We start from the raw sequence: 23870 nt of genomic DNA, 5'->3' as shown, positions 1-23870 counted from the left end.
CTACAGTAACCAGTCAGGGCCCCTCGACCAGTGGTGACCCCAGAAGACTCCCTACAGTAACCAGTCAGGGCCCCTCGCCCGGTGGTGACCCCAGAAGACTCTCTACAGTAACCAGTCAGGGCCCCTCGCCCGGCGGGGACCCCAGAGGCCGCTCTACAGTAACCAGTCAGGGCCCCTCGCCCGGTGGTGACCCCAGAAGACTCTCTACAGTAACCAGTTGGGCCCCTCGCCCCGCGGTGACCCCAGAGGCCTCTCTACAGTAACCAGTCAGGGTCCCTCCCCCGGTGGTGACCCCAGAGGCCTCTCTACAGTAACCACTCAGGGCCCCTCGCCCGGTGGTGACCCCAGAAGACTCTCTACAGTAACCAGTCAGGGTCCCTCCCCCGGTGGTGACCCCAGAGGCCGCTCTACAGTAAACAGTCAGAGCCCCTCGCCCGGTGGTGACCCCAGAAGATTCTCTACAGTAACCAGTCAGGGCCCCTCGCCCGGTGGTGACCCCAGAAGACTCTCTACAGTAACCAGTCGGCCCCCTCGCCCGGCGGTGACCCCAGAGGCCGCTCTACAGTAACCAGTCAGGTCCCCTCGCCCGGTGGTGACCCCAGAAGACTCTCTACAGTAACCATTCAGGGCCCCTCGCCCGATGGTGACCCCAGAGGCCGCTCTACAGTAACCAGTCAGGGCCCCTCGCCCGGTGGTGACCCCAGAGGCCGCTCTACAGTAACCAGTCAGGGCCCCTCGCCCGGTGGTGACCCCAGAAGACTCTCTACAGTAACCAGTCAGGGCCCCTCGACCAGTGGTGACCCCAGAAGACTCTCTACAGTAACCAGTCAGGGTCCCTCGCCCGGTGGTGACCCCAGAAGACTCTCTACAGTAACCAGTCGGCCCCCTCGCCCGGCGGTGACCCCAGAGGCCGCTCTACAGTAACCAGTCAGGGCCCCTCGCCCGATGGTGACCCCAGAAGACTCTCTACAGTAACCAGTCAGGGCCCCTCGCCCGGTGGTGACCCCAGAAGCCGCTCTACAGTAACCAGCCGGGGCCCCTCCCCCGGTGGTGACCCAGAGGCCTCTCTACAGTAACCAGTCAGGGCCCCTTTCCCGGTGGTGACCCCAGAAGACTCTCTACAGTAACCAGTCAGGGCCCCTCGACCAGTGGCGACCTCAGAAGATTCTCTACAGTAACCAATCAGGGTCCCTCGCCCGGTGGTGACCCCAGAAGACTCTCTACAGTAACCAGTCAGGGCCCCTCACCCGGTGGTGACCCCAGAAGACTCTCTACAGTAACCAGTCAGGGCCCCTCACCCGGTGGTGACACAGAGGCCGCTCTACAGTAACCAGTCAGGACCCCTCGCCCGGTGATGACCCCAGAAGACTCTCTACAATAACCAATCAGGGTCCCTCGCCCGGTGGTGACCCCAGAAGACTCTCTACAGTAACCAGTCAGGGCCCCTCACCCGGTGGTGACCCCAGAAGACTCTCATCAGTAACCAGTCAGGGCCCCTCACCCGGTGGTGACCCCAGAAGACTCTCTACAGTAACCAGTCGGCTCCCTCGTCCGGCGGTGACTCCAGAGGCCGCTCTACAGTAACCAGTCAGGGCCCCTCGCCTGGTGGTGACCCCTGAGGCCGCTCTACAGTAACCAGTCAGGGCCCCTCGCCCGGCGGTGACCCCAGAAGACTCTCTACAGTAACCAGTCGGCCCCCTCGCCCGGCGGTGACCCCAGAGGCCGCTCTACAGTAACCAGTCAGGGCCCCTCGCCCGGCGGTGACCCCAGAGGCCGCTCTACAGTAACCAGTCAGGGCCCCTCGCCCGGTGGTGACCCCAGAAGACTCTCTACAGTAACCAGTTGGGCCCCTCGCCCCGCGGTGACCCCAGAGGCCGCTCTACAGTAACCAGTCAGGGCCCCTCGCCCGGTGGTGACCCCAGAGGCCGCTCTACAGTAACCAGTCAGGGCCCCTCGCCCGGCGGTGACCCCAGAAGACTCTCTACAGTAACCAGTCGGCCCCCTCGCCCGGCGGTGACCCCAGAGGCCGCTCTACAGTAACCAGTCAGGGCCCCTCGCCCGGTGGTGACCCCAGAAGACTCTCTACAGTAACCAGTCAGGGCCCCTCGCCCGGTGGTGACCCCAGAAGACTCTCTACAGTAACCAGTCAGGGCCCCTGGCCCGGCGGTGACCCCAGAAGCCTCTCTACAGTAACCAGTCAGGGCCCCTCGACCAGTGGTGACCCCAGAAGACTCCCTACAGTAACCAGTCAGGGCCCCTCGCCCGGTGGTGACCCCAGAAGACTCTCTACAGTAACCAGTCAGGGCCCCTGGCCCGGCGGTGACCCCAGAAGCCTCTCTACAGTAACCAGTCAGGGCCCCTCGACCAGTGGTGACCCCAGAAGACTCCCTACAGTAACCAGTCAGGGCCCCTCGCCCGGCGGTGACCCCAGAGGCCGCTCTACAGTAACCAGTCAGGGCCCCTCGCCCGGTGGTGACCCCAGAAGACTCTCTACAGTAACCAGTTGGGCCCCTCGCCCCACGGTGACCCCAGAGGCCTCTCTACAGTAACCAGTCAGGGTCCCTCCCCCGGTGGTGACCCCAGAGGCCTCTCTACAATAACCAGTCAGGGCCCCTCGCCCGGTGGTGACCCCAGAAGACTCTCTACAGTAACCAGTCAGGGTCCCTCCCCCGGTGGTGACCCCAGAGGCCGCTCTACAGTAAACAGTCAGAGCCCCTCGCCCGGTGGTGACCCCAGAAGATTCTCTACAGTAACCAGTCAGGGCCCCTCGCCTGGTGGTGACCCCAGAAGACTCTCTACAGTAACCAGTCGGCCCCCTCGCCCGGCGGTGACCCCAGAGGCCGCTCTACAGTAACCAGTCAGGTCCCCTCGCCCGGTGGTGACCCCAGAAGACTCTCTACAGTAACCAGTCAGGGCCCCTCGCCCGGTAGTGACCCCAGAAGACTCTCTACAGTAACCAGTCAGGGCCCCTCGACCAGTGGTGACCCCAGAAGACTCTCTACAGTAACCAGTCAGGGTCCCTCGCCCGGTGATGACCCCAGAAGACTCTCTACAGTAACCAGTCAGGGCCCCTCACCCGGTGGTGACCCCAGAAGACTCTCTACAGTAACCAGTCGGCCCCCTCGCCCGGTGGTGACCCCAGAGGCCGCTCTACAGTAACCAGTCAGGGCCCCTCGCCCGATGGTGACCCCAGAAGACTCTCTACAGTAACCAGTCAGGGCCCCTCGCCCGGTGGTGACCCCAGAAGCCGCTCTACAGTAACCAGCCGGGGCCCCTCCCCCGGTGGTGACCCAGAGGCCTCTCTACAGTAACCAGTCAGGGCCCCTTTCCCGGTGGTGACCCCAGAAGACTCTCTACAGTAACCAGTCAGGGCCTCTCGCCCGGTGGTGACCCCAGAAGACTCTCTACAGTAACCAGTCAGGGCCCTCGCCCGGTGGTGACCCCAGAAGTCGCTCTACAGTAACCAGTCAGGGCCCCTGGCCCGGCGGTGACCCCAGAAGCCGCTCTACAGTAACCAGTCAGGGCCCCTCTCCCGGTGGTGACCCCAGAAGACTCTCTACAGTAACCAGTCAGGGCCCCTCGCCCGGTGGTGACCCCAGAAGACTCTCTACAGTAACCAGTCAGGGCCCTCGCCCGGTGGTGACCCAAGAAGCCGCTCTACAGTAACCAGTCAGGGCCCCTCGCCCGGCGGTGACCCCAGAGGCCGCTCTACAGTAACCAGTCAGGGCCCCTGGCCCGGCGGTGACCCCAGAAGCCGCTTTACAGTAACCAGTCAGGGCCCCTCGCCCGGTGGTGACCCCAGAAGACTCTCTACAGTAACCAGTCAGGGCCCTCGCCCGGTGGTGACCCCAGAAGCCGCTCTACAGTAACCAGTCAGGGCCCCTCGCCCGGCGGTGACCCCAGAGGCCGCTCTACAGTAACCAGTCAGGGCCCCTGGCCCGGCGGTGACCCCAGAAGCCGCTCTACAGTAACCAGTCAGGGCCCCTCGCCCGGTGGTGACCCCAGAAGACTCTCTACAGTAACCAGTCAGGGCCCCTCGCCCGGCGGTGACCCCAGAAGCCGCTCTACAGTAACCAGTCAGGGCCCCTCTCCCGGTGGTGACCCCAGAAGACTCTCTACAGTAACCAGTCAAGGCCCCTCGCCCGGTGGTGACCCCAGAAGACTCTCTACAGTAACCAGTCAGGGCCCTCGCCCGGTGGTGACCCCAGAAGCCGCTCTACAGTAACCAGTCAGGGCTCCTCGCCCGGCGGTGACCCCAGAGGCCGCTCTACAGTAACCAGTCAGGGCCCCTGGCCCGGCGGTGACCCCAGAAGCCGCTCTACAGTAACCAGTCAGGGCCCCTCGCCCGGCGGTGACCCCAGAAGACTCTCTACAGTAACCAGTCAGGGCCCCTCGCCCGGTGGTGACCCCAGAAGCCGCTCTACAGTAACCAGTCAGGGCCCCTCGCCCGGCGGTGACCCCAGAAGCCGCTCTACAGTAACCTGGGCGAACGTGCCATGTTGTGCTCGGAAATGGAAAGTAGAGTTTCCATTATTTTCAATAATGGAAAGAATTGCGCTCCCTTTCCACCCTATCACCTTACTTCAAACATGCATTTATTAGGTTTAATAATTATTAGACCATTATACCTCACTCTACCACTTGCTAATCTCTATGTGTTAATTATTACCCAACCCAAACGGTGCTTAATTTGGAAACATATAAGTGCCAGGGCCCTGGTCAGGAGATCACTGCAGCTGGCACCACCCAATGCCCCTGCCAGCGCTGCCACTGACAGCAGCTGCACAACTATTAACTTCACACTCTGCAGGTGTGACAATCCAGACTATTCAAGGGCCCCAAAGCTAACACAATGGCCTTGGGTGGCAGACATTAGTCATATGTAATGTATATTGAATAAATAAACAACTGTTGTTGTGCTCATTTCTAAGTTAGACAGACAGCTGTGTGGAGCACCGGAAATCACAGGCTCAAATTAAGCACTGCCTTCCCTTCAGGTTTTATCAACCTCAGAGGGATGAAGGTCTGATGGGCCCAGCGGCATGCAAACCTCTGACCTTTAGATTACACACCAGGGGGGCATCACTCCACTGAGCTGTCTGAATGTAAACCGAAGCAAGGCGTCCTCTATGGACGCGGGGGGGGGGGGGCACCATCAGGCCCACGCATGCGCATTGACTCGGGAATGAGAACTGATGCTCAGTATTTGTTGCAATCAAGGACAGGAAATGCTTTGTTTCCCATACAGGAAGGAATGTGCGTTGTATGTTGTCACTAACTGAAAAGAGTTTACAGTGATGAGCAGATAGCAGGGGTCGGCTCTCTCTTCCAGATAACATCATTTAACAAGCATTTGCAATGCAATTGGTCTCGCATTGCTGAAAGTTTGATCTATTCGCATTGCAAATAAAAATGCAGCACCAATAGGTCAAGGGCCCGACTGGTCGTAGTGGGCACCTGGCGTTTCCCCGGTTGGCTACCAGGGTGTTGGTCTGCTTTGGGCCCCTGGGGGCCATTTTTGCTACCAGGGGCCGGCAATAACAGACCCCTGTAACAAAATCATTCGAAACCGGCCCTAGCAAACAGCTCGGCTGCACACCCCCCTCACCCACAGGGGGCCGGCCGAGCAGTTTGCCAGGGCCAGTTTAGGTTTCCAGTCCTGCCCTGAATAGGTTAAGCTTTCAGTAATGGGACCTATTGCATTGCAAATGCTTGTTTAATGTTCATCTCACCTCTGGGATCCCATGACATATTTCAGCAGGCCTGTAGAAAAGGGCCTAAATGTTCCAGCTCCAGAAAACGACATGGATGTAAATGTAAATGTAAATGTAAATGTACAGGAATTTATATAGCGCAAATCACCGAGCGGTTTCTAAGCACTTGCTTAGGGAACCCGTCCTGGTATTCCCCTGTGAGATAACCCCAGCAGGGTATCCGCAAGGTGAAAGCCAGGCATCCCGCCGCGAGGGGCCGTTGTGGAAATTAAGCAAGCTATTGCCCAGAGTCGCAGAGTGTGAACCCGTGAATCGAGTAGGCACCGGAGCGAGAATTGTCGAGTCCATGGACATTTTAGGACTCAAGACCCCGCCGAGCCGGGAATCGAACCCTGGTCCCGGGCTGACCTCTGCTTCCAGGTCTGCCTCCTCTAACCAGTGAGCCACACTTCTCCATGGACGCAGCATTTATGTGTGGGGGGTGCAAGTGAGGAGTGAAAAGATGGCCAGAGCTGGCCAAACAAAAGAATCAATTGGTGATGTCCGCTGGGAGGGAACTAAGCACAAAAAGGCAGGACAGATGCACAATGTTAACCAACCAGAGAAAATGAATTTTAAAAGGCAGGTCAACTAACCAAAACCAAAGGGGATGATGGACGGAGTGTTGAACATTGCAAGCCCTCACCCCCAGTCAACTGATCTGGGTTAGATCCATAATTTGTTCTTTAGCTCACTCCGCCACCACAGTTCAGACATGGCTATATGCAAATCAGTCGGACCCTGTGCCTCATGTGAACAGTCCAGCCCGAACTGCCAAGCCAGGCCTTCCCTGGACCGGAAACAAGCTTCCGAGGACCGGTTTCTGGCATTTCAGCCGTCCTCAGCCCGGCTTGCTTGAATACAGTGGCAAAGTGAGCAAGGGGTCAACTAACCAACCAAAAGCGGTGGGCTTGTCCAAAGTCCCTGTTAGCCCATATACCGAATACAGCATGCCTCGCAGAACAGGCCCGTGCGCCGCCCAGGCTCGACCTAAAAATGCATCATTTATATTCAATTCTTAGATACCCCCTCCCTCCTTTCCGATGTTTGGCCTCTCGAGAATCCCGTTCCATTTCTATTAGAAGGCCCCTCCAGGTGGGAAACAACCAGCTCAGCGCATGCAATACAGCGCATGCGTTTACATCGCATGCACCTACAACGCACACGAAGGTATGTCGGGTGCGTTGTCTGTGCGGGCCATTACGTCGCATGCGCATTTAGAACGCATGCATTCACAACGGAACACAGACGAGAGGAAGACAACGCGGGAACAACGGCGAAACAGGCAAGGAGGTGCTGTTTTGGGGTTAGCGCTACTAGGGCTGCTTAGGAAATGGGTGCTGTTTTGGGGTGGCGTTAGGGCTACTAGGGCTACTTAGGTAATTTTTAGGGCTACTAGGGCTACTTAGGAAATGGGTGCTGTTTTGGGGTGGCGTTAGGGCTACTAGGGCTACTTAGGTAATGGGTGCTGTTTTGGGGTGACGTTAGGGCTACTAGGGCTGCTTAGAGAATGGATGTTGTTTTTGGGGTTGCATTAGGGCTTAGGGCTACTTTCAGTATAGGGGCTGTTTTAGGCTTTAGGGTTGAGGTCGGAGTGTAAATTGCTATGTAATACCATGCGGGGCGTCTGTATGCGATGTTACGGTAATTCACATGCATGCCTATACCAATGCGACGTAAAGGTATGCGATGTGATTAGTCACGATGTGCGGGCACATGCAGTGTGATAATTCCGATGTAAGGGCATGCGATGCGAGTGTTTGCGATGGATCGTCATACAACCCCTCCAGGTACCACGGGTCTCACAGGTTCAGACGGGGGGGGCTCGGCTGTGGCGGTCACTCAGGCTGTCGAAAATCTTCCGGGAAAGCTCACGAAACGCCCTCAGTCCGGAAAGAAGTATCAGAGCAGCAATATATATCCTTTTCTACAAGAAAATGAGGCCAAACCTTGGCAACAAGTCTCCCAAAACAGTGTGATTTATCCCACTCATCATGTCCCAAAATATCACTGTGTCATTTTTCCAAGACACAGTTTGTTCTGCCAGGTGCCGTTTCATAAACAAGAACCATGTTTTTATTTATAGTAATTAAATGCATTTGTTTCCAAATATGTTTAGAAAATGTTCTAACTAGTCCCCCAAAGGAGTTCATCCATTTCATGATGGTAGTCCTTGCCACCAGGTGCCTCCACACCCTGTTATGTGCCAATCATTGTTTTTGAGGACTTCAAAATATGCCAGTCAATGCTATATTATGCCAGGTACCCACCATATGCCAGTCAATGCCGAGGTGTGCCCAAGGTACCCACCATGTGCCAGTCAATGCCTTATGTGCCAGAGGTACCCACCATATGCCAGTCAATGCCTGATGTGTCTGAGTTACCCACCATATGCCAGTCAATGCCTGATGTGTCTGAGTTACCCACCATATGCCAGTCAATGCCGAGGTGTGCCCAAGATACCCACCAAATGCCAGTCAATGCCAAGATGTGCCAGAGGTACCCACCATATGCCAGTCAAAGCACGATGTGCCCGAGGTAACCACCATATGCCAGTCAAAGCACGATGTGCCCGAGGTACCCACCATATGCCAGTCAATGCCAAGATGTGCCAGAGGTACCTACCATATGCCAGTCAATGCATGATGTGTCTGAGGTACCCACCATATGCCAGTCAATGCCTGATGTGCCCAAGGTACCCACCATATGCCAGTCAATGCATGATGTGTCTGAGGTAACCACCATATGCCAGTCAAAGCACGATGTGCCCGAGGTACCCACCATATGCCAGTCAATGCCTGATGTGCCCAAGGTACCCACCATATGCCAGTCAATGCATGATGTGCCCAAGGTACCCACCATATGCCAGTCAATGCATGATGTGTCTGAGGTACCCACCATATGCCAGTCAATGCATAATGTGCCCAAGGTACCCACCATATGCCAGTCAATGCCATGATGTCCCCGAGGTGTGAACTCCGAGTGGTGAAGGTATTTTGAGCGTTGTTTGTTCATAATGTCGTTTCATTCAAACCCTTAGCCTTTAAAATGGTCATTTAACTGTATTGCGCTGTGTCCGAGTCGCGGTCCCTCTCCCGCACCCTTGGTTGGCCTTCTGTGCTCACTGTCACTATGGCAAGTGCAAGCTCCTTATGCATTTAGGGGCATATTTACGAAGAAGTGGCGGAGCGCAGCGTAAGCCTCCTTGGCTGAACGCCACGCTCCGCCAATCCTAAAATGCAGGGCTGCACGGGATTCACAAGAATGTGGTGCAGCCCTGCGTATCCCCCAGCGCCAGCGCTAATTTAGCAGCCTGGCGCCAACATATGCACCCTTGCACCATAGTGCACGGGTGTCTGCGTTGCAGGGGAGTGATTGTTTATGTGCAGGAAGGTGTCTTGAGCATATTTACAAGCCCCTACCGCCACCACAACATCACGAGGACACAGCATGTATGGGAGGCCGCCGGGGCCCAGCACCAGGACACAGCATGTGTGAGAGGCCGCCGGGGCCTGAGGTTCTTTAATTTTGACTCCATCTTACATTTGTCGTCATTTTTGTGTTGCCTTTACACAGGCTGCTCTATTCATGAAGTGTCTCTGCCCTTTGGACAGCAACGTGTTGAAAACCCCCCTCTGTCCGTGCTTTGAAATAAATCTCAGACACCAGCTGGCCTAACTGCATACAGGCATGTCCTGCCATTACTGATTGACCTATAGGTGCTGTAATTAATTTACTTGTGGGTTGGGCAGAAACACGACGTAAGGGGGACGTTCTGGTTATATGATGCTTTTGTTTTAATGTTCTTCTATTGGCTAATATTTTGCAGATCTTGTATGTCCATATTACGTATTTTGCATGCTTGCAGAAGCTAGGACTGCCCCTTTCTTTTATGCTGAGTTTGTAACCCTAAGCATATAAAAGGCCTCTGTGTTCTGTACTGTTTAGACTGTTTAGACTGCCTCATTCAGTTGTTAAGGCTCCTGTGTGACGTAGTCTCACTTAATCAAGTTTAATAAAGATGTCTTTTCATATTTCAGCTTCTGTGCCAAGTTCTTTGTATTATTGAGACCCCTGAAAATGAAGATTACAGTTCTTCAAATTGTGCCCAACGTGGGGCTCATCAGAGAAGTGACTTTCTGAAGGAGTTATCTTGTCAGGAGACTGAAATCTACTGAGGAGGACAGGACGGGACTCTACTACTCTGTGCACAAGGATTCTGGAGATTCTTTGTCTTTGCCTTTGCAGCCCAGTATATTTCTGATCTTCCTGATTTTGATCCTCCACATGATGTCACTCCTGACTGAGAACCTTTTTGGCGTGAGTATTCTAAAAAAGGACTGTTAGGTCATTTAGAACTTGGCAGTTAGAATTTGGACAACCTTTTGATTGGTAAGAGTAAGGTAGTTTAGTAACGCTTACTGGAGCTTTGGAATTTTGGAATTTGTGTTGGCCAACTTTGGATTTGTATAAGTTTGTATATGTGAATTGCAATTTGTGTAGACAGGTAATGAGGAGATTTTTCTCTATTTGGTTTTGTTGAACGGTGCACGTACGAAAAGTACATTAAGCACTACTTTGATTATAATATTGTATATTCTGCAATATTTTTGGCATGCCTGTTTCAAAGCTCACATAGAGGAATGTGTTGCTTTATTTGAAGGTACCATAGTGTGATGTGAAATTAATTAGCCGGCTCTCCTAGAAGGAATAGCTAAATAGGTTTAGGTATACAAACATATTTCTTCCTTGGTGATTCTGTATCCCCAGGGAATTAAAATATGGACATAATACATACAAGGATCCTTTGTTCTGTGCAATTTTATGAATGAAGATATGCAGAGCGATTTTTGGTGTTCTGCTAGCCAAAGCTAGTGAATTGAGTGTATTTTCACTTCTTGGACATACATCAGTCTGTTGGGCTGTTTTTGCAGTCTTTTGGAACAAAATTGAGAAGCGTTTCTTGTAAATATGACTTACAACTAGTATTTACAAATGGTTTGGTTTAAGTACAGTCTGTGGGCTGTCCTTCGTTTTTGTCCTGAGTATTGATATGTGGGTTAAATATGTGTTTAAATGTCTATGTGGTTTTCCCATTAGTACAAATTCTTTAAGTGAATAGCGATGGCGCTATTCACGAAATAAATGGCTAAAGCGCGCCGTATTGTGTGTCCTGAGTGTTTGACCCCTTTCTGTTTATGTCTGAAATGATCTCAATGTCTGTTCGTGGTTTTTCATGATGTTTTCAGTCTATTAATTAAAATGTCTAAATGCTTAAAAACTCAAATTTAAATTCACATTCACTAGGAATAAAAAAGCCTCAAAAACGAACATTTTGTGTTATGTAGAAAAATAAACTTACAGTATTTTTTACTTACATACATTGTGTTAGATATTAACAGGCAAACACTTCAGCTGAAATAAATTTTTGCTGAACTCAAACCATATTAAAGAACACGCATTGATATGTTTTTGTTTTAAATAGACAGCCACCGTGCTTATGTTACAAACATTGAGAGACAAGCTAAATAAACAGGAATATTTATTCAGCCAGGACTTTGCCCTCAGTTGCACGGGTGAAACTTTGCATTTCAGAATGTTGTTTTAAAAAGGTTCCAAAACTAAGGTTCATTATTTTGTATTATAGGAAGACATTTCAATTAAGGTTTTTTTCCTCTCTTTAAGCATTTCTGTAAGCATATTCTTGGCTCTGTTGCTAAATAATAATTAACCCATGTAATGAAGAAACATTTAAAAAGAAAGAAACAGTAACAGATGCTGAAACAAGATAAGGCAAGTGCAAGGAAACTAAAAAGTTAACGATGTCTTGAACATTGATTGGCAATCTCAGATAAAGATCAATCAGGGAAATTGGCTTTGCAAGGTCAGTTTCGGGTGAAGAGGTCAGTTTCTTGCAGTTTATTTCAGAGTAAATCTGGTTAATGTGTACATGACCTGGGGAGGCCAGGCCACCTTGTTCGTCAGGCTACCTTTTGCAGGCCTACGTGGCACAGAGCAAAAAAAGAAAGAAAATGAAGTCAGATTCGAGGAATTACAGAACCTTAATATGTGGAATTATCAAAAATGATTGGGTTTATTAAAAATAATTATTAATTATGCAAAATTAATTATTAAATATAAGTGCTACAAAATTTGTTTTTTACTATTCATAACGCTTAATACTCATACTGTGACATCCTAGCATTATAATTTAATTTAAGTTATGTTATACTGCTTAATGAGGACATAAGCATATAGAATTTCACTTGGCGCAGGCGTGAAAAACCCATTTTTCTCAGGATTTGCATGAGATATGTCTAATGTCCAATCTCTGCAATTTGTAAAGAACATTCTGAGGATGATTAATAAGTAATGCAATTGTAGGATCTTTGTTTTTAAGTGCCCCAAATATCAAAGTCAAATTTGGGTAACATTTGGGCATTCTTGCCATTTACAATAGCTTTAAAGTGCTTTAGGCTTCAGAAAATGCATACATTTGGGTATAATACAGATTTGCAGGTTGTTCCCATTTGGGTTTGCTTTTAAATGGCTCAGTGAGCCAATGTGCCCGGTGCAGAGGTTTGAGTTTAAGATCAGGGTGGAATGTTTTAACTTTAGCTGGGCCTATTGAGACGTTCATCCATTTAAGGTTGATGAAATAAGTACCATTGCAACAAGCATTTGTTCTCAATACATTAAGGAACTTAATTCCAAAGGGAAAATATGAAAAAAGGGTTTCTTTGAAAGTCCCAACATCATGCTAAATGCTCTGCAGAAATGATACATTTGTATCTCTGCTCTAAAAAATAATGTCCGCTGGTTGCTTTTATTTGACCAAAAAATGAGGTATTGCATTAAGTCTTAGACAAAAAATAAGACAAAGCTCTTTATTAAAATTTTGAAGCCTACATGCCTAAGTGAGAACCATTTGCCAATTAAGAATTCTTTTTCACAATGGAAATTGTGGCACAAAGCTAACATGAAGCGTCAGTGAAACAATTTTACTTTTAGCTTAATGTTGCAAGCTGACTGACAAGATGGTAACAGTTAAGTAATGGAAATTTATTTTTGTGTTTATTAATGTGTATCATGTTTTGTCTTCTGATTAAAAGTTATAAAGGATATTTGTTTGTTATGAGAAATGTCTCTCTTTTGTGTGTTGTGTATTTTTTTTTGCTTCTGCCCACAGATCATTCATGGATTGTTCTGGGCGATTTTAAGGCTGACAAGACACGTGAGTTTGGTTGGTTGAAAAGAGATGTGTGTTTGCGTAATTCCTTTGGAAAGAAATGTTTGTGCGTTTTACATATTTTTGCATTTTATCCTTTTATGAATTGTTCCTGCTGGTCCTGTGTGTCAGAAGAGACACAGTAAGTTGCGTTTGACAGCCAAATCTCCACTAACTGGTGATCTGCTGTCAAAAGGAGGGTGAGGATTTTAAACCTGACAAAATAAGCTGGCCCGAATATTGGGTTTTGAGCTGCAGGTTCACAGTGCATAAAGTGCATGCAATGGTGTTGTGTGTCACCGCTTATTTACATATGCTATTGTACTTTGTCTATGCTTTTTGTGCTTGATATACAGCGCGTATATCTGAAGGCTTGGCATGTGTGTGTTTTTTTTAATTTTATGCATGTTTTTGTTTTATGTTGCTGCTTTAGATACTATTACAAGTTCACCTGTGTTGTGAAGGGTTCTACATGACGATGTATATCGCTGCACAACAGTTGGGTGAATTTGCGCTGATACTAAATTTCACAGATATGATTTTTTATGCTGTGAACAAGACAGACAACACTTCACCAGTGTATGTCAAATTTGGCTATATAGTATTGAAGTAAAATAAAAGAGATATACAGGATCAAAGTGTGTCACCTGCAATTAGTCACGATAATGTCCTTTTCCCTTAAGGAACAGGCAGCCCTAAATTTATGTTTCCTTGATTGGACCTAAGGATGAAATTATAGATTTGTGGCTCTTGCTAAAGGTAACCTACACTTTTCATTTTTTCCCTGAAAAAGGAACTGGAACATTAGCTGAGATTACCGTATATGTAGCTGAGATTACCGTATATGGCGTAGCGGGCAGCGGTAAAGCTAACATTTGTGAAGTATTTTTGATTTTTGTTCACCCAAGTAATTCCTTGTTCTTCCTATAGATTTTTCTTTTGTTACTTCTCCCCTGACCGATGTCGCATCGTGCCTAGCTATTGGGGATTTTAGCTGTGTCCTAGTTCCATTTCTCTTTTCCATATTCCTTTCACCAGTTATCCCTTTTATTATTTTTGTATTGTTCAGGTTCACACTTCCAGATTGCAGTAATATTGCAGAGACCCCATATTATGTATAATTCCCTTTTGTATGACCAGACCGGTTTTCAAGAATTTTCTTTAGGCCTACTTTGATGTTTTCCAGTCTGACTGTCAGTGTAGTGATGGACTGGTTAACTGACTCAATACTATAGTAAGATAAGTTTTCCACCTCAAAAGGAGACACCTTACGTTTTTTTGAATATGACAAATTCAATGCCTATTCTAATTTGGTTTTTAGTTCCTTTTTCTGCTGCTTTAATTTTTGGTGGATTAGATGTGTTCTAAATCATGGAAATACCAGGATTCTCTAGTTCTTGTTTTCTGTTTCCACATTTTGATCATTAGCTTTTGTATTGCATAGTCCACCTGATGCACAATTATTAAAGGGAGGTATCTACATGTCCCTGATAATATGTATTATGCGATTTCTCTTTTGAGGTGTTGTAGATAAGGAATTAGGGAACACCTATATGTAATCATTGAGAGAAAAAAATGTGTTTACCCCATTAGATGATGCCACCATGTGTAAGGACATCCATTCAGATAGAATTCCCATGTTGTTATCTACCCTTAGATGGTAGAGGATATACTCTCACATAGAAACCAATTGAAGAGGCTAGAGGCACTGTTTTGCCTACTGCCTTTGTCTTTGTATTGCCTTTGAGAATGACAGTGTATTCTAGACCAGAAATGTCCCATGACGTATGGCCACTCCTTTAAAGATTGCAGGCCACTTGCTTGCAGTCCCCTTGTTATACAATGAACTGTTTTTGTACTTAATTGAAGGAAACTAACAACTGTGTCACATTTCCTACGTCACTAGGTTCTGCGGGATTAAGTCATAATAACCTGCGGAACTCACCCACAATCCCATCAGTGACAGCTAACAGATGAAAAGTCCCAGCACCTAGACAGCGATCGCCAGCGTGCCATCAGTGGTATCTCCAAAGTATTGTGCTTGCTTCATCAGAAGGCGTTGAACATCAGAAAAGAAGGAGGAGCTGGTTTTGCCACAGAACCAGAGTTTCAGTGCAAAAGAGCGAAAGAGTTGAGGGGTGAGTTTTCCACCTGTCATGTGCTGGTAACCTCTGACAGTGTGCAGTCCCTTGAGCCCCTTGGCCTGAGTTTTGGCCACCCCCTTTTTTCTTTGCTCTAATGGCAGTGCAGTGCACCAGAGGATCCAGGATTGGCAAAAGGCACTACATTGTGGTACCTATGATTAAATGAAAGAGCAGCCCGAGCATCCTCTGACACTGAATAGAGAGTGTTGGAGCCTGAAAGTGTTGCTGAGAGTGACAGTCTGTTGCTCTTTCCCGATTAATAGTACTTGGGCCTGCATGAGATGATCTGTGCCCATGACTAACGAAGAGAACAATATCTGTAGTGCCTGCAGCACAGGAAATATTGGTGCACTGCATTGAGACATTGAGACTTTCAAGTGAGCTGTGAGTGTTTGCCAGGAAGGCACTCCAACGGATACTGAGAAGCACCATTTCCATGAAAGGCCTGAATGAAGAGGCCCATGCGGAAGAAAACAACAGTAGCAGATTTGATGGACAATAGAAGCCTGCCAGAGAGGCTTCGACGGACTCTGGGTATTTCCCGTGCAATTGCATAGAATGGGTGTTTGGAGACTGATTCTTATTGTTTTACTAGCATTGTCAATAGTCGCTGAAATAACTAGGAGCCCTGAAAATGTTTGCAAAATAATTTTAGGATTTGCCTGTGTAATGGCGAAAGGAGGGTCTGAGGTTCTTTAATTTTGACTCCATCTTACATTTGTCGTCATTTTTGTGTTGCCTTTACACAGGCTGCTCTATTCATGAAGTGTCTCTGCCCTTTGGACAGCAACGTATTGCTTTGAAATCAATCTCAGACACCAGCTGGCCTAGCTGCATACAGACATGTCCTGCCATTACTGATTGACCTATAGGTGCTGTAATTAATTTACTTGTAGGTTGGGCAGAAACACGACGCAAGGGGGACGTTCTGGTTATATGACGCTTTTTTTTTTAATGTTCTCCTATTGGCTAATATTTTGCAGATCTTGTATGTCCATATTAGGTATTTTGCATGCTTGCAGAAGCAAGGACTGCCCCTTTCTTTTATGCTGAGTTTGTAACCCTAAGCATATAAAAGGCCTCTGTGTTCTGTACTCTTTAGACTGCCTCATTCAGTTGTTAAGGCTCCTGTGTGACGTAGTCTCACTTAATTAAGTTTAATAAAGATGTCTTTTCATATTTCAGCTTCTGTGCCAAGTTCTTTGTATTAGTGAGACCCCTGAGAATGAAGATACCAGTTCTTCAGGCCCAGCACCAGGACACAGCATGTGTGGGAGGCCGCCGGAGCCGGGCAGCAGGACACAGCGTGTGGGAGGCCGCCGGGGCACAGCACCAGGACACAGCATGCGTGGGAGGCAGCCGGGGCCCAGCACCAGGACACAGCATGCGTGGGAGGCCGCTGGGGCCCAGGACACAGCATGTGTGAGAGGCAGCAGGGGCCCAGCACCAGGACACAGCATGCGTGAGAGGCGGCAGGGGCTCAGCACCAGGACACAGCATGCGTGAGAGGCCAATGGGGCCCAGAACCAGGACACAGCATGTGTGAGAGGCCGCTGGGGCCCAGAACACAGCATGTGTGAGAGGCCACTGGGGCCCAGAACCAGGACACAGCATGTGTGAGAGGCCGCTGGGGCCCAGAACCAGGACACAGCATGTGTGAGAGGCCGCTGGGGCCCAGGACACAGCATGCGTGAGAGGCCAATGGGGCCCAGCAACAGGATACAGCATGCGTGAGAGGCCAATGGGGCCCGGCACCAGGATGCAGCATGTGTGAGAGGCCCCTGGGGCCCAGCACACAGCATGCGTGGGAGGCCGCTGGAGCCGAGGACGCAGCATGTGTGGGAGGCCGCTGGGGCCCAGGACGCAGCATGTGTGTGAGGTGGCTGGGGTCCAGCACCAGGACACAGCATGTGTGAGAGGACAATGTGGCCCAGCACCAGGACACAGCATGCGGGAGAGGCCGCTGTGGCCCAGCACCAGGAAACAGCATGTGTGGGAGGCCCCTGGGCCCAGCATCAGGACACAGCATGTGCGAGAGGCCGCTGGGACCCAGCACACAGCATGCGTGGGAGGCCGCTGGAGCCGAGGACGCAGCATGTGTGGGAGGCCGCTGGGGCCCAGGACGCAGCATGTGTGAGAGGTGGCTGGGGCCCAGCACCAGGACACAGCATGTGTGAGAGGACAATGTGGCCCAGCACCAGGACACAGCATGCGTGAGAGGCCGCTGTGGCCCAGCACCAGGAAACAGCATGTGTGGGAGGCCCCTGGGCCCAGCACCAGGACACAGCATGTGTGGGAGGCTGCTGAGGCCCAGCACCAGGACACAGCATGTGTGAGAGACCGCTGGGGCCCAGCACCAGGACTCAGCATGTGTGAGAGGTGGCTGGGGCCCAGTACCAGGACACAGCATGCGTGAGAGGCGGCTGGGGCTCAGCACCAGGACACAGCATGCGTGAGAGGCCGCTGGGGCCCAGCACCAGGACACAGCATGTGTGAGAGGCCGCTGGGGCCCAGCACCAGGACACAAAATGCGTGGGAGGCCGCTGGGCCCAGCACCAGGACACAGCATGCATTGAAGGCCGCTGGAGCCCAGAACCAGGACACAGCATGTGTGAGAGGCCGCTGGGGCCCAGCACCAGGACACAGCATGCGTGAGAGGCTGCCGAGGCCCAGCACCAGGACACAGCATGCGCAGGAGGTGGCTGGGGCCCAGCACCAGGACACAGCATGCGTGGGAGGCGGCTGGGGCCCAGCACCAGGACACAGCATGCGTGGGAGGCCGCTGGGGCCCAGCACCAGAACACAGCATGCGTGGGAGGTGGCTGGGGCCCAGCACCAGGACACAGCATGCGTGGGAGGCCACCGGGCCCAGCACCAGGGCACAGCATGCGTGGGAGGCCGCCGGGGCCCAGCACCAGGACACAGCATGCGTGGGAGGCAGCCGGGGCCCAGCACCAGGACACAGCATGCGCGGGAGGCCGCTGGGGCCCAGGACACAGCATGTGTGAGAGGCAGCAGGGGCCCAGCACCAGGACACAGCATGCGTGAGAGGCCAATGGGGCTCAGCACCAGGACACAGCATGCGTGAGAGGCCAATGGGGCCCAGAACCAGGACACAGCATGTGTGAGAGGCCGCTAGGGCCCAGGACACAGCATGTGTGAGAGGCCACTGGGGCCCAGAACCAGGACACAGCATGTGTGAGAGGCCGCTGGGGCCCAGAACCAGGACACAGCATGTGTGAGAGGCCGCTGGGGCCCAGGACACAGCATGCGTGAGAGGCCAATGGGGCCCGGCAACAGGATACAGCATGCGTGAGAGGCCAATGGGGCCCGGCACCAGGATGCAGCATATGTGAGAGGCCCCTGGGGCCCAGCACACAGCATGCGTGGGAGGCCGCTGGAGCCGAGGACGCAGCATGTGTGGGAGGCCGCTGGGGCCCAGGACGCAGCATGTGTGAGAGGTGGCTGGGGCCCAGCACCAGGACACAGCATGTGTGAGAGGACAATGTGGCCCAGCACCAGGACACAGCATGCGTGAGAGGCCGCTGTGGCCCAGCACCAGGAAACAGCATGTGTGGGAGGCCCCTGGGCCCAGCATCAGGACACAGCATGTGCGAGAGGCCGCTGGGACCCAGCACACAGCATGCGTGGGAGGCCGCTGGAGCCGAGGACGCAGCATGTGTGGGAGGCCGCTGGGGCCCAGGACGCAGCATGTGTGAGAGGTGGCTGGGGCCCAGCACCAGGACACAGCATGTGTGAGAGGACAATGTGGCGCAGCACCAGGACACAGCATGCGTGAGAGGCCGCTGTGGCCCAGCACCAGGAAACAGCATGTGTGGGAGGCCCCTGGGCCCAGCACCAGGACACAGCATGTGTGGGAGGCTGCTGAGGCCCAGCACCAGGACACAGCATGTGTGAGAGGCCGCTGAGGCCCAGCACCAGGACACAGTATGCGTGAGAGACCGCTGGGGCCCAGCACCAGGACTCAGCATGAGTGAGAGGTGGCTGGGGCCCAGTACCAGGACACAGCATGCGTGAGAGGCGGCTGGGGCTCAGCACCAGGACACAGCATGCGTGAGAGGCCGCTGGGGCCCAGCACCAGGACATAGCATGTGTGAGAGGCCGCTGGGGCCCAGCACCAGGACACAACATGCGTGGGAGGCCGCTGGGCCCAGCACCAGGACACAGCATGCATTGAAGGCCGCTGGGGCCCAGCACCAGGACACAGCATGTGTGAGAGGCCGCTGGGGCCCAGCACCAGGACACAGCATGCGTGAGAGGCTGCCGAGGCCCAGCACCAGGGCACAGCATGCATGAGAGGCCGCCGGGGCCCAGCACCAGGACACAGCATGCGTGGGAGGCGGCTGGGGCCCAGCACCAGGACACAGCATGCGTGGGAGGCGGCTGGGGCCCAGCACCAGGACACAGCATGCGTGGGAAGCCGCTGGGGCCCAGCACCAGAACACAGCATGCGTGGGAGGTGGCTGGGGCCCAGCACCCGGACACAGCATGCGTGGGAGGCGGCTGGGGCCCAGCACCAGTACACAGCATGCGTGGGAGGCCACCGGGGCCCAGCACCAGGGCACAGCATGCGTGGGAGGCCGCCGGGGCCCAGCACCAGGACACAGCATGCGTGGGAGGCCGCCGGGGCCCAGCACCAGGACACAGCATGTGTGAGAGGCCAATGGGGCCCAGCACCAGGACACAGCATGCGTGAGAGGCGGCTGAGGCCCAGCACCAGGACACAGCATGTGTGAGAGGCCGCTGAGGCCCAGCATCAGGACACAGCATGCGTGGGAGGCCGCTGGGCCCAGCACCAGGACACAGCATGCGTGGGAGGTCGCTGGGGCCCAGCACCAGGACACAGCATGCGTGGGAGGCCGCTGGGGCCCAGCACCAGGACACAGCATGCGTGGGAGGCCGCTGGGGCCCAGCACCAGGACACAGCATGCGTGGGAGGCGGCTGGGGCCCAGCACCAGGACACAGCATGCGTGGGAGGCGGCTGGGGCCCAGCACCAGGACACAGCATGCGTGAGAGGCGGTTGGGGCCCAGCACCAGGACACAGAATGCGTGAGAGGCGGTTGGGGCCCAGCACCAGGACACAGAATGCGTGAGAGGCGGCTGGGGCTCAGCACCAGGACACAGCATGCGTGAGAGGCCGCTGAGGCCCAGCACGAGGACACAGCATGTGTGAGAGGCCGCTGGGGCTCAGCACCAGGACACAGCATGTGTGAGAGGCCGCTGGGGCCCAGGACACAGCATGTGTGAGAGGCCGATGGGGCCTAGGACACAGCATGGGTGGGAGGCCCCTGGGGCCCAGCACCAAGACACAGCATGCGTGGGAGGCCGCTGGGGCCCAGCTCCAGGACACAGCATGCGTGGGAGGCCGCTGGGGCCCCGGACACAGCATGCGTGGGAGGCCGCTGGGGCCCAGGACACAGCATGCGTGGGAGAGCGCTGGGGCCCAGCACCAGGACACAGCATGTGAGAGAGGCCAATGGGGCCCAGGACACAGCATGTGTGGGAGGCCCCTGGGGCCCAGGACACAGCATGCTTGGGAGGCCGCTGGGGCCCAGGGCACAGCATGCGTGGGAGGCCGCTGGGGCCCAGCACCAGGACACAGCATGCGTGGGAGGCCCCTGGGGCCCAGGACCATGACACAGCATGTGTGGGAGGCCGGTGGGGCCCAGGACACAGCATGTGTGAGAGGCCGCTGGGGCCCAGGACACAGCATGCGTGGGAGGCCGCTGGGGCCCAGCACCAGGACACAGCATGCGTGGGAGGCCGCTGGGGCCCGGCACTAGGACACAGCATGCGTGGGAGGCCGCTGGGGCCCAGGACACAGCATGTGTGAGAGGCCGCTGGGGCCTGGCACCACGACACAGCATGCGTGGGAGGCCGCTGGGGCCCAGGATGCAGCATGTGTGAGAGGCCGCCGGGGCCCAGCACCAGGACACACCATGTGTGAGAGGCGGCTGAGGCCCAGCACCAGGAGCCAGCATGTGTGAGAGGGCAATGGGGCGCAGCACCAGGGGCAGAATGTGGAGTCAGCATCTGACTTCTTCCAAACCACAGAGAACCCGGAAGGGGAAGTAGTTTGAGGCCTCCCTGGCCGGGGGGAGGGCAGACACCAAACTCACAACATCACCTCAGATGGATAGAAGTGGGAAGTAGCCTTTTCACAGCAGCCTGTTTGCAAACCCCACCGGAAGCAGGAGGGAGGTAAGGGCAACATGTTACATCAGCTTCTTGTGCAAGAAAGCGGTGTGGAGAGGTCACGGGTAACACGTACATCCGCTTCTTGTGCAAGGACACGGAACAGTCTGGTGGGAGAGCGCGGGACCACGGGTAACGTGTAAATCCACTTCAGGTGCAAGGAAGTGTCTTGGGTGGGAGGGAGCGGAGAGGCCACCGGTAACGTGCACATCCGCTTCTTGTGCAAGGAAGAGTCTTGGGTGGGAGGAAGCAGAGAGGTTACGGGTAATGTGTACATCCGCTTCTGGTGCAAGGAAGAGTCTTGGGTGGGAGGGAGATGAGAGGCCACAGGTAACGTGTACATCCGCTTCAGGTGCAAGAAGAGTCTTGGGTGGGAGCAAGCGGAGAGGCAACGGGTAACGTGTACATCCACTTCTGGTGCAAGGAAGAGTCTTGGGTGGGAAAGTGCGGGGGCCACAGGTAACATGTACATCCGCTTCTTGTGCAAGGAATAGTCTTGGGTGGGAGGCTGCGGAGTGGCCACGGGTAACATGTACATCCACTTCAGGTGCAAGGAAGAGTCTTGGGTGGGAGGGAGAGGCCACAGGTAACGTGTACATCCACTTCAGGTGCAAGGAAGAGTCTTGTTTGGAAGAGAGCGGAGGGGACACGGGTATAATGTACATCCACTTCAGGTGTAAGGAGGAGTCCGGGGTGGGAGCGCAGAGGCCACGGGTAACGTGTACATCCACTTCCGGTGCAAGGGAGAGTTTTGGGTGGGAGGGAGCAGAGAGGCCATGGGTAACGTGTACATCCACTTCTGCTGCAAGGAAAAGTCTTGGGTGAGAGAGGGGAGGCCACGGGTAACATGTACATCTGCTTCTTGTGCATGGAAGAGTCTTGGGTGGGAGGCTGCCGAGAGGCCACGGGTAACGTGTACATCTGCTTCTGGTGCAAGGAAGAGTCTGGGGTGGAATAGAGCAGAGAGGCCACAGGTAACTTGTACATCCGCTTCAGGTGAAAGGAAGGGTCTTGGGTGGAAGGGAGAGAGGCCACGGGTAACATGTACATCCACTTCTGCTGCAAGGAAGAGTCTTGGGTGGGAGCGGGGAGGCCATGGGTAACGTGTACATCCGCTTCTGCTGCAAGAAAAAGTCTCGGGTGGGTGTGGAGAGGTCACGGGTAACGTGTACATCCACTTCTGCTGCAAGGAAGAGTCTTGGGTGGGAGCGGGGAGGCCATGGGTAACGTGTACATCCACTTCTTGTGCATGGAAGAGTCTTGGTTGGGAGGCTGTGGAGAGGCCACGGGTAAAGTGTAAATCCGCTTCTGGTGCAAGGAAGAGTCTTGGGTGGAAGGGAGCGGAGATGCCACGGGTAACGTGTAAATCCGCTTCTGGTGCAAGAAAGAGTCTTGGGTGGAAGGGAGTGGAGATGCCACGGGTAACGTGTAAACCCGCTTCTGGTGCAAGAAAGAGTCTTGGGTGGAAGGGAGTGGAGATGCCACGGGTAACGTGTAAATCCGCTTCTGGTGCAAGAAAGAGTCTTGGGTGGAAGGGAGTGGAGATGCCACGGGTAACGTGAACATCCGCTTCTGGTGCTAGGAAGAGTCTTGGGTGTGAGGGAGTGGAGAGGCCACGGGTAACGTGTACATCCGCTTCTGCTGCAAGAAAAAGTCTCGGGTGGGTGTGGAGAGGTCACGGGTAACGTGTAGATCTACTTCTTGTGCAAGGAAGAGTCTTGGGTGGAGAGGAGAGGTCACGGGTAACGTGTACATCTGCTTCTTGTGCAAGGAAGAGTCTTGGGTGGAGAGGAGAGATCACTGGTAACGTGAATATCTACTTCTTGTGCAAGAATTGGGGCCTCTCATCACTTTTCAATGCTTGGCAAAAAGGGCTCTAAAACACACCTGAGTACCTGCTTGTTTCCGATAAGTACCGATACCCTGTCCCTGTACCAGAGTACCTGCTTGTTTCCGAGAAGTGCTGGGACCCTGTGCCAGAGTATCTGCTTGTTTCCGAGAAGTGTCGGTACCCTGTACCAGGGTACTTGCCTGTTTCTGAGAAGTGTCGGTACCCGTTACCAGAGTACCTGCTTGTTTCCGAGAAGTGTTGGTACCCTGTGCCAGAGTACCTGCTTGTTTCCGATAAGTGTGGATACTCTGTCCCTGTGCCAGAGTACCTGCTTGTTTCCGATAAGTGTGGATACTCTGTCCCTGTACCAGAGTACCTTGCTGTTTCTGAGAAGTGCCGGGACCCTGTGCCAGAGTACCTGCTTGTTTCCGAGAAGTGTGGATACCCTTTCCCTGTGCCAGAGTACCTGCTTGTTTCTGAGAAGGAGTGGTACTCTCCAATTAAAAGTATTACGTCACTCTTGAAAAGTGCAGGCACTCTCCCTCTCAAATTAAAAAAAGCCAGCTTATAGCACTGACTATAGGTGTAACTTTAATTAAAACAACTGATTAACCCCTTCCGTGCGGGGCTGTTTCCCCCGCTGTGCTGGGGGGACGGGGGGCTGTGTACAGCTCCCCGGTGCTCATGCTGAGGTCA

The sequence above is a fragment of the Lissotriton helveticus genome, chromosome 9, assembly GCF_964261635.1.
Source record: "Lissotriton helveticus chromosome 9, aLisHel1.1, whole genome shotgun sequence".
NCBI lineage: Eukaryota > Metazoa > Chordata > Amphibia > Caudata > Salamandridae > Lissotriton > Lissotriton helveticus.
The sequence above is the reverse complement of the archived record's forward strand: the minus strand, read 5'-3'. Positions refer to the sequence as shown.